Genomic DNA, 12,026 nt, shown 5'->3' on the forward strand with positions numbered 1-12,026 from the left:
ACTTAAGAATTACCTAGAAAGTAAATGTTTAAAGAATAAATTCCTAGGATAGAGATTGCTTTTTGTCAGTGTCTTGTCAGTTTAATTTGCAAACTCCCAAACACCGAATCTAAGAGAGTAGAGAAAACTTTTCTCCCCAACAATAGTAAACGAGAAGTTTCTCTATAAAGAAATATTTCAGCAAACATCGGAGAAATAGAATTAGAGTTTTCCTATTTTTCAACCTCTGATGAATTAATAGATCTAGGAATGGCTACTAGCATCACAAAGAGATCCAACAAAAAGAAATCTAGCATTTATGTATCTTCTGACCATGAACAAAACACACATACTAAGGCCATGCCAAAACAAAACAAAACCCCCTCAAAACCTTCAGATCAAACCTCTGATCTAGATCCAACTATTAATTTATAGGAAATCTGAGGATAGAGGAATATATTAAACTACATCAATCAACAAAATCCAGACTGGCAAACTTTACAAGACGATTGATCTAATCTATCCAACAATTAAATTTCAATGGAGAGAGAGAGGTTGTAAGTTAACAAAAGACAGAAAAAGAAAAAAAATGGCAAAACTAAACCATAATGTGTTTAGGGAAGTACAGAGGTAACATACTATAAAGAATATTAAAGAGATAATTACTCCAAAAGTCAGGTGGGAATATTCTTAGCAGGGAGGGAGGAGTTATAAATGGTTGGGGCACACAGAGGGTTTGGGGACAGCAAAATCCTGTCCACTGGCATGGATGTTGCTTACAAGGGTGTTCGCCTTATAGCAATACATTAGTGTACACATTTGTTTCATGTCGGTTTTAAAATTTTGTATTTAACCATAAAGGGTGTTTGTGTGTGTGTGTGTGTGTGTTTATAATGATATCTAAGGGGCCGCAGTCCCTGCTGCTGAACTTCACTCCCCAAGAATTGTCAAGGAAACAACAGCTGCCACCAATGCAAAATCTTTGCTAAGATCCGTATGGTGCAGCCTCCATTTCTTTGTTTCAGCAGGTTCTGCTGCAAATTCTGGTTTGGTGGTGGATCTCTGTTGCCTTGTCTCTAAAAGGAGGTGGACTAGGAAGCCTCAGAGACTCGATGTAAATATTCTATGATTCCGTGGTTCCCTTGTGCTGGATTAACCAAGACTCACAATACTCTCGTGGGTGGGCAAGGGTGAGTATGGAGAAACTATAAAGTAAATATGGAGTCACTGAGCCACCTTGTGACCATTCTTGGGAACTGCAGATCTCCATTGTGGCACCGGAAGCTTCCCCAGAGCCTGTAAGCTCCATCATGAAGAATTTATGGTAAACACAGCCATACAAAATTAAATTCTCTCTCCAAACCCCCAATAAGATGAGAGTAAAAGAATTTTTAAAAATACAATCCTACAAAGACCAAAAAAAAAAAAAAAGCAAAAGACATCTATGAGAATTTAAAATTTTATTTATGCAAATATTGCCCCAGGTGTTTAAAAAATGGGAGCGGAAAACAGAGTTAACTATTCTAGAGTGGAAGCTTACAATTCAACTGTTTTCAAAGGTGGATGCCAATAAATGGTGAGCAAATTTTCCCTGAATCTCACGAGTTCCAAGATTTAGAGGTACCAGGGTCCATGTAGAAGATAAACATGGTGGTGATGGGTTAAAAATGGGTATGGGTAGAAAGTCTGTATAAGAAAGAATGGGATCCCCCGGGGTCTACCTCCCTCCACCCCTCACAGCCAAGAGTTCGCTTCCTAGAGGCTTATTTACAAAAATAGAATGACAGGGCCCGCAGATTTGAGGACACCAGGCACAGGGAAAGGTGCAGATGAGCCATAGGGTGAAAACCCAGGAGTTCAGTGGAAACTGCATCTTGAACAGTGGGCTCCCTGAGTCTTTCCTTCCTCTCCCCTCCCTTTCTCAGAATTTTTCCAACCAGACATGCAGCCAGGCCAAAGATAAGAAATGTCTTCTCTGAAAAACCTGGCCCAAGAGAAGAGACTCACAAATACTACCGTTGGAGGTTCACCAACTAAAAGGGAGGCTCTTTGCAGATTGTTCTCTGTCAAACGTCTCCAGTCATGAGAACAGATGAATGGACATGGTTTCCAATCTACTTAGGATATACATATGAAATCATTCCAACACAGAAAAGTATAGAAAAATTAATAAAAATTCACATACCTGACACTCAGGTTTAACAGATATTTGTCTTCAGTCAGATATTCAGTTCTTCGTGTTAACATAAATGAGAGAATAAAATAACAGACAAAAAACAGAAGAAGGAAACAAGGGGGAAAAAAACAATGCAGAAAACTAAATAAAAATCCCAAACTCACTTTAATTAATATTCTTGGATATGAGATGATATTGAATCCATAAGGCAAGACCAGGATGTCATAAACAAAAAAAAAAGAAAAAAGAAAAAAAAGAAAAAGAAAAGAAAAGAAAAAAAAGAAAAGAAACAAAGAATGAGACAGAATTCTCCAAAATAAAAACTGTCAACTGGAATAAAAGATTCAAGAAAAGAATTAGAAGATAAAAGTCTAGGAAATCTCCTTGAAAGGAAAACACATAAAAAAAGTGAGAAATGGGAAGCAGGAGGAAATGATAAGAAATCTAGGCGCCCAAACCAAAGGCTAAAATTTGGCAAGTTGGAGGTCTAGAAAAAGAAAATAGAAAGGAACCCTGAAGGAAGGTGATTATCAGAGAGAGAATATAAGAAAACGTCTCAGAATTGAGGGATTTTAGTCTCCAGATTGAAAAAGCCTAGCACAAGAAAAAAACAAAAAAATTACCCGCACCCAGGAATGTCATCATGACATTTCAGAACTCCAAGGATAAAAGAGCATCCAGAGGGGAAAAATAGGTCACATACAAAAGACTCAAGAACCCGGGTGATATAAATGTTCCTAACATAACACTGAGACCTCGAAAACAATTCTGAGTGAAAAAGATGTTCTATGCAGAATTCTAAACTCATTTAAATTACTTGTAAAATGTGAAGTGATGTAATCAGATACACAAAAAGGTAAATGTTTCCTTCCCTTGCTCTCTTCCTCAGGACTCTATTGGATGACATAGTCCAGCAAAATAAAAAAGTACACCGGGAGAGAGGGAGACCTGAGACCCTGCAGGGCTGTGCTGCTGGCCTAGGGAGCAACCGAGCTCAAGTGGATCTGGAGGACATTGTCTCCAGAAGCACAGGTGGGAGAAATAATATTGGTGGGTGATTGAGATTACAGAGCTGATGGACCGCGTGAAAAGACTGAGGAAAGCCTTTCTACCAGCCAGGGAGCAGGCTCTCTGAGAGCAGGGATCAAATCTGCCTGGTTGACCAACGGATCCCCAGTGCCTAACTGTTTCTGGTACACGGTAGGTGCCCAGTAAATAATGTTAAAGGAGTGAGAGAATGAACGCATACATGATAGTTGATCATGCGTCATGTATGTGCTTTAAGCCAGGCAACCTGGCAGCCCAGCTCCTCTTCCCTACTGCAGGCACCTAGAAATACAGGATAAATATCATTTAAAATGCATACCAAATTCTCTAGAAACCAAGGACAATCTGAGGGACAAACAGGTCACTTACAAATCACATTGCAGGGCTTTAATTTACAGCCGCCCAGGGATGCCACGTGACAGACTCATGACTACACAGCTAACAGTAACTGAGAGAGGTGGCAGGGAGCTCAGACCTGAGTGCTTACCTTCCCTCGGAAGCCCATGCCCTGAAGGAGGCCACCTTCACTCCTTGACGTTTGTTGTAAAAATAAAGCAGTACTTTAGAAAATAATTTGAGAAGTGTATATACTATAATATTATCACTGAATATAGGACTTGACCCTGCACTGCACAGGAGAATATTATATACAACTGACTAGAGTTTACAACTCCTTTTTTTAGAACTAATTAAATGTCTTTATTAAAATATAAATTCCCATAATATTGTAATAACAAGCGTTCACATAAAAAACAAATAGAATAGACTCTGGTCATTTATGAAATAGTATTATATGAAACAAGTCTTGATACGTTTTAAAAGATTGAAATATTGAAAACATCTCTGATCACAATGGAATGAAATTAGAAATCAGTAACAGAAGGAAAACTGGAGATTTTACAAAAACATGGAAATTAAACAACATACTCCTTTTTTCAATTAAGGTATAACATATAACATTATATTCATTTCAGGTGTACAACATAATGATTTGATGTGGGTGCATATTGTGAAATGGTCACCGCAACAGATCTAATTAACATCCATCACCAGACTTGGCTACAAATTTTCTCTTCCTTGTGATGAGAACTTTTAAGATCTACTCTCTTTTTAGATCAACTTTCAAATGTGAAATACAGTGTTATCAACCATAGTCTCGATCCTGTGCTTTACACCCCCGGACATATTTTATAACTAGAACTTTGTACCTTTTGACCATTTTCATTCACTTCACTCCACACCCACCCTTGGCAACCACCAGTCTGTTCTCTGTAACCATGAGCACATTTTGTTTGTTTGTTTGTTTGTTTGTTCCACATATAAGTGAGATCATACAGTAGATATTTATTACTTAGCATAATGCCCTCAAGGTCCATCCATGTTGTCGCAAATGGCAGGATTTCTTTCTTTTTATGGCTGAATAATATTCCATTATGTATGTATGTGTATAAATATATCTCACATTTTCTTTGTCCATCAGTGGACAGGTTGGTTGTTTTCATATCTTGGCTATCGTAAATAATGTTGTAATGAACATGGGGGTGTGGATATCTTTTCCAGTTAATATCTGAATTTCTGAATCAGATGGTAGTCCTATTTTTAATTTTTTGAGAAACCTTCATACTGTTTTCCACAGCGGCTGCACCAATTTACATTCCCACTAACAGTGCACAAGTGTTCTTTTTTCTCCATATCCTCCCTAACCTTTATTTTTTATCTTTTTAATAATACCATAAGTATGATAGTGAAACAGCAGCAAAGCAGATGGTAAAAATAAATTTGTGGCCTATAATAAGTCAATTTCCCTGATTATAAAAATATTAACCGTGTTGTGTTGCCATCTTCCAAATATCGGATGTTAAATCTGGAGAAGGAAACACATCTTTCAGAACCATGAGTATTGTCCAGGCTCGCTCTATTGCTCAGATGGGCCGAGTGGAGTTTTTAATTTTAACAAAGTTCAACTTAATCAATTATTTCTTTCCTGGATCATAATTTTGGCATTGTATCCAGAAAGTCATCACCCAACACAAGGTCAGTTAGATTTTCTCCTATGTTATCTTCTGTGTGTTCTATAGTTTTGTATTTTACATTTAGAACTATAGGCCATTTTGATTTAATTTTTGTGCAGGGTGTAAGGTCTGGGTCTCAATTCTCTCCCTCAATCTCTCTCTCACTCTCTTTTTTTTTTTTTTTTTTTGCCTCTGGGTGTCCTGTTGTTCCAGCCCCATTTGTTGAAAAGACTGTTCTTTCTTTTGCCATTTAATTGCCTTTGCTCATTTGTCAAGGATCAGCTGACTATATTTGTCTGTGTCTATTTCTGGGCTCTCTATTCACTTCCATTGATCTATTTGTCTTATTGCTCAGATTGGAATTTCAGTGGAATTATTGGACAATCCTTCTCAGCAGACAAAGGCAAAGCTGTCAGAGACTCAGCTAATTCGTTGACTTGATTCACACAAAAGAGGCTGGACAATTTCTGCAGTTTTGCTTCATTATTTGCTGTCACTCGGGCTCAGATGATACCAAGGCCATCTGAAATGTTTATTCAGGCAAGTGTGGTTCTGAATGGCAAGAAAGACAACTAGCACAAAATCTCTTTTGGAAAACAATTTGAATAAAGTCATTTTTAAAGGATTCTGAAACTTACCATGTTGTGAACATAACACCATTTAAAAGTGAGAGACGAAAACGCTAATGAAGCTTCAGTTTAAAAACATCTTCATGATTGTGAAGCTTCATTAGAGGAAATTTTACAAAATAAAAAGTATGGAGTAATGAAAATAATGAAACATGTTGATCATTTGTTACTTTTTTCTTTAACTTAAAATATTATTTAGAATCAAAACATTGTATTTGTTTTGGATAAATGCATTACTTACTTGAAATCAAAGCATAGCCACTAAAAAAAACCCAAGTTATAAGAGGCATAGTTTGATTTACTGTGTTTAGCACTATTGACCAAAATTTAAAATTCTAGCTTCCTGAAATAAGTATTTCATGAGTTATTTATTTTTAGGAAGAAGCATTTCAGGAACAATCTATAAATAAGGGTTGGGTTTCAATTCCTCTTTACCTACCCCTATAACATTCTCTTCTTTTACGATAAAATATAAAACATACAAAAAAAATTCCATTTGAATAGGCTCCTTTCTGCATTTTTTTGCATAAGAACTACATTAGATAAATTACAAAGGTCAACCAAATTGTGGTTCTTTCCTACTTTGTAAGATTCTAAGACATTTTATAATTCACATCACAGAAATAAGGAAGAAAATCTTCAATAAACTCTTCCCAATTGTAGAAATTTCCTCATGGAAAGGAAACTACCACAATGTTATACTCTGGCTAAATGAGGGTTGAAAGTCAACGATCTGAACTCATTTTTCAAATGTCCTCAGGAAGGCCCCAGCCCTTTATAATGAACATACGATGACAATATCCAGATGGTGCTCCCATCAGCAGGAAGGCTTCCAGACTGTTCCTTGGTTGATCCAGCCTGCTAGCAGAGGGGGCAGCGATTATGGTGGTCCAGCCACCGAGACACGCAGCAAGTGGCCAGAATTGTGGATGTGTTTCCCTCAGAGGACAGCACAGACTTCTGACTTGTTTCCTTCTCTGAAAAGCATCTATCACCTGGACTCCACAGATGGTGCTGCCCGGAGGACAGTCCCCAAATCACTAAAAAGAAGCAGTAGTCCTTGAAGAAATGGCTGATTGCAGAGCCGGGCAGGGTAAGTGCAGAATGACCCTGGAACATTCTATTTTTTCCAGAAAATAAAGAAAATTCCAAAGAACTCTGGGGCCATGCCGGTGGGACACAGGAACCAACTGAAAGGTGACCCCTTTGGTCAAATCAAATATAGGATGATTTGAGCATCAAAATAAATAAAGACTTTAGAAGAATTTGTGAATTGATAGTAAGGGGAGAGGAGGAAGCTCCTCCTGCAGTAGAAAGAATGACCGAGTTAGAAAGTCACCATTTTGCAACCATCACAGTGATAATTGACTCAGGCAAGAATCAGCAATGGATGCTATCATTGGATGCAAGTGTATTGGGGAACAGATGCTTGTCCAATCACAAACATCTTCCCACCAATTCTCTGTTAATCACAAAGGGGGAAAAGTGCCTTTATAGTGGGGACACTTGGCAGACACCACCTAAACTAATGATCCAAGTTAGCATCACGGAAGTGGGGCAAACTGAGATAACAGTTCTCCTGATGTGATGCACTGAGTATTCCTGACAGTGATGCCACAGTCAACACTGGTCATTCTACAGAACAAATAGTCTGTATCCTTCAAAAATACCAATTTCTTAAAGGACGAGAGAAAAAAAGGGCTGAGAAACTGTTCTAAATTACATACATGACAACTAAATACAATGCATGATTCTAGATTAAATCTTGGGAAAATGTTCTATAAAGGACAATATTGGGATAATAAAAAATTGAATATGGACTGAATATTATGAATCAATATGACATTCCCTGAATTTAATAATTGAATTGTGGCTGTGTGAGAGAATGTTCTAGTTCTTCAGAAACATATACTGAAGTATTTATGAGCAAAGGACCATGATGTCTGGAACTTGCTTGTAAATGGCTCAGAAAAAAAATTTTTATATTTGAATCTAGGTGAAGGACATATGAGAGTTTGTTATATGTTATAATATTTTTGGAATCTTCCTATAGGTCTAGCTTTTTTTTTTAAGTTTTCTGAAGGCAAACTTTTTTTTATTAAAGTGTGATAGATTTACAAAGTTAGTTTCAGGTGTATAGCAAAGTGATTCAGTTATACATATACATACATATATATATATATAAGCAAACTGCATTTCTATTCAATAGCAATGAACAATTAGAAAAACATTTTTTAAACTACATCTATAATAGCATCAATAAAATATTTAGAAGCAAATTTAGTGAAAGATATGCAAGACCTGTAAACCAAAAACTACAAAACATTGCTGAAGGAAATTAAAAAACAATGTTAAAAGGTCAGTTTACCCTAAACTAATTTACAGATTCAATACAATCTCAGTCAAAATCCTAGCAGGATTTTTAAAAGAAATTGATGTGCTGATTCTAAAATTTCTATGGAAAATACAGATTCCACATATAAGTGATAACATATGATATTTGTCTTTCTCTGTCTGACTTACTTCACTTAGTATAATAATCTCTAGGTCTATCCATGTTGCAAATAGCATTATTTCATTCTTTTTATGGCTGAGTAGTATTCCATGTGTGTGTGTGTGTGTGTGTGTGTGTGTGTGTGTTTGTGTGTGTGTACCACAACTTCTCTATCGAATCATCTGTTGGACATTTAGGTTGCTTCCATGTCTTGGCTACTGTAAATAATGCTGCTATAAACATTGGGGGTGCACCTATCTTTTCGAATTGGAATTTTCTCCAGATATATGCCCAGGAGTAGGACTGCTAGAATCATATGGTTAGTCTATTTTTAGTTTTTTAAGGAATCTCCATACTGTTTCCCATAGTGGTTGCACCAAATTACATTCCCTCCAGCAGTGTAGGAGGGTTCCTTTTTTTCCACACCCTCCCTAGCACTTATCATTTGTGGACTTTTTAACATGACTCAAACACTTTTAACATTACAGCATGTTTCCTTTAATTATTCCTTTTCTTGTAGTGCATTCATTCATTCGTGAAATGTTGTATCTTCAGCCAGTTATTTTACCAGCAAGAAATTTACCAGCAAAATTCAGGAAGGGTAAAGAATTGCAGGTTGGGACATGCAACCTATGGCAAACCAGTGGCAGGCCTGGAAAACAAAGGAGAGAAAACTCTTTTATAGAAGAGAAGGGGGAGTTATAAACAGGGAGGGGCTGTTATAAACAGTCTATTGGAGGAAACTGAGAATTCAAAGTATAGTGGCTTTTCATTGGCTGAGTTGTGACAGTCCCCCATTGGCCAGGCTGATGTTGCCCAGTAGGGAGAAATTCTTCTTTCTCCTTTCTGGGCAGTAAACCTGCTTCCTGTTGGAGATGCAAGAGTGCAGTCTCTTACTGTTGGGTCTACAATTGACAACAGAGTAGTCTGGTGAGCACGCTGCCCCTTCTGGCCTCTGGACTTCATTATAAATGAGGTTTCTGTTTATTAACTTTCACAGCACAATTTCTAATGGGCATGTAGTACTCCATGGCACATTTGCCTTAGAAATGCCTAATGAAAGTACAGCTGCCCTCAGCAACCCTGACCAGAGATGATACACAAGTAATAAAATTTATAACTACCATTTATTAAAATGTGTACCTGAAACTGTGCCAAGTGCTTTATGTACATCCTACATGAAGTGGGTACTATTTTTATCTCCATTTAACAATGAGAGACAATGGTGTACTAGTAAATATTTTATAACCACTCCCTAGCGAAAAAAAAATCCTGATTCATAGCACTTGCCAGCTTCTATGGTATAAATATTCTCACTCTGGCCAATTTCAAGCTGTCAACATGACATCACTGAACACAGGGTTGGGAAGAGATGAACAGTAGCACACTGTTACATAGTTTTTCCACCTTACAGATACAATAGACAAAAATGACCTCAAGAGCATAGAAATAGTCAAATGTAATAAAATAATGAGGAAATAATGAATTTTAAGTATTTGTTATGGTTGTTTAATATAATTTATCTGTAACTATTTAGAATTTAACTTTTAATAATAGCTATGTTTCATAACCCACTTGTGAAATTCCTGAAATTTGACAATTGACTCTCAACACCACTGGAAAGGGATTAAGTCACTTGCACAGATATTGGGCTTCAAATGTCATCCTCTCAGCTCTAGGGCCATTTTGCCTTATCTGTGAATGCCTGCTGTGAGCCAGATACATGTTAGTCCCTGTGGAGAACAAAATATGAATAGCTACAATGGGGGAGGTTTGTGTAATAATACAACACAAATTCTATGGCAGTGGTTTGGTGTGAACACTGAGGAAAGATGACTCAGTCCTATCTTGGGAAATTAGTTTTGTTTTTCTTTTTTTTAAATGGAGGTACTGGGGATTAAACCCAAGACCTTGTGCATGTGAAGCCTGCACTCCACCACTGAGATATACCCACCTAGCCCCTCAGGGAAATTAGGTGTTTTGAAAGGAAGGTGACACTTAGGTGATGATCAACACCTGCTGACATCACAAAATAGAGAATATCTGACATTATGTGCCTCTTGACAGAAGGACCACCATTTCCTATAACATAGTTATGCCAAAAAAAAATCAAAACCCAAACAATCTGAATTTGATTTACTATCTACGTTCTACTACCAATTTAGAGAAAAATCAGAAGACAAAGCAACACATAAAATCACCCTACGGAACTGAATCAACAAAATCCAGACTGTGAGAAGCACTACAGGACAAATAGTTCAGTATCTTCTACAAATAAATTATGGGGGGGAAATGTAGGGATCTTATCGGGAACTTGATTCAAATAAATTGTAAATAAATTCTCCAACAAGACAGTTGGGAAAATATGAACAATGACTAAATATTCTATGATACTAAGGAAATATAGTTTGTTAGTTGTGTGACATTATTGCAGTTATATTGTAAAAACAGAAAGTTCCTATCTCTAGAGATACATATTGATATATTTACAGATGAAGTGATAAGATACCTAAGATCTTTTCAAAGTTCTGTAAGGACATTTATGTTTAATTGGTCTTTGACAAGGGTCAAAATAATTAAGTGGGAGAAAGAATAGCCTTTTCAACAAATGGTGTTGGGACAACTGGATATCCACATGCAAAAGAATGAAGCTGGACTCCTACCTCACACAGTGTACAAATAAACTAACTCAAAGTGGATCCTAGACCTAAATGTAAGAGCTAAAACTATAAAATTCTTAGAAGGAAACATAGGAGTAAGTATCTGTAGCCTTGAGTTAGACAATATTTTCTTAGATATGATGCCAAAAGCATTTAACAAAAGAAAAAAAATTAATTGGACTTCATCAAAGTAAAAATTTTCATGCTGCTTGCAATGTCATCAAGTGAAATGGGAGGAAATATTTGCAAATCGTATGTCTGATAATGGACTTGTACCCAGAATATATAAAGAATGTTTGCAACTCGGTAATAAAGACAACTGAATTTAAATACAGACAAAGGATTTGAATAGACATTTCTCCAAAGAAAGTATGAAACATCCAATAAGTACATGAAAAGAAACCCAGCATCATTAATCATTAAGGAAAATATGAATCAAAACCACAATGAAATACCACTTCATAATAATACTGTTATCTCTAGTTTACGTTTAGAATTTTCTGAAAGAAAAATTGGATACGATATTTCCTAGAATTCACAGAGGTGGTGATTCAAATGTTCTCTGGCCTTCCCAGTTCATGGGCGCAGAGAAGACCATCTCTCCTCTAGGTGGGGTGGGGGCATGGTTCTTCTACACATAGTGGGAGCCCTACTGGCCGCTTTCACCATCTTCCTGCTCCATTGACCACTCCGCCCCTCCTCCAGACCACTGACCTCTTGTAAGTCCTCCTTTCTACTTGTCACCACCTACTACTTGTCACCACCGACACTGTCAGAGGCAGAACTCTCAGCAGAGCAGCCGGGATCCCAGTGACCCAACCCTTGCCTCTGCCCCTCAGCCCTCTCTGTCCCCAGACAGACTCTCCCAGAGGGTGAACTCAGGCATAGCCTCCTACAACACCTAGGCCTCTCAGCTCGCTCAATTCCAGACCCAGCTGCTCAGTATGGCCTCTCTGTTGAGCGTCCTCCTCCCTCACAGCTCTTCCTGGCTCTCTGTCCTGCCAGCTGTTTCCAGCAATCTCAGCCCAA

The sequence above is a fragment of the Camelus bactrianus genome, chromosome 15 (genome assembly GCF_048773025.1).
Source record: "Camelus bactrianus isolate YW-2024 breed Bactrian camel chromosome 15, ASM4877302v1, whole genome shotgun sequence".
NCBI lineage: Eukaryota > Metazoa > Chordata > Mammalia > Artiodactyla > Camelidae > Camelus > Camelus bactrianus.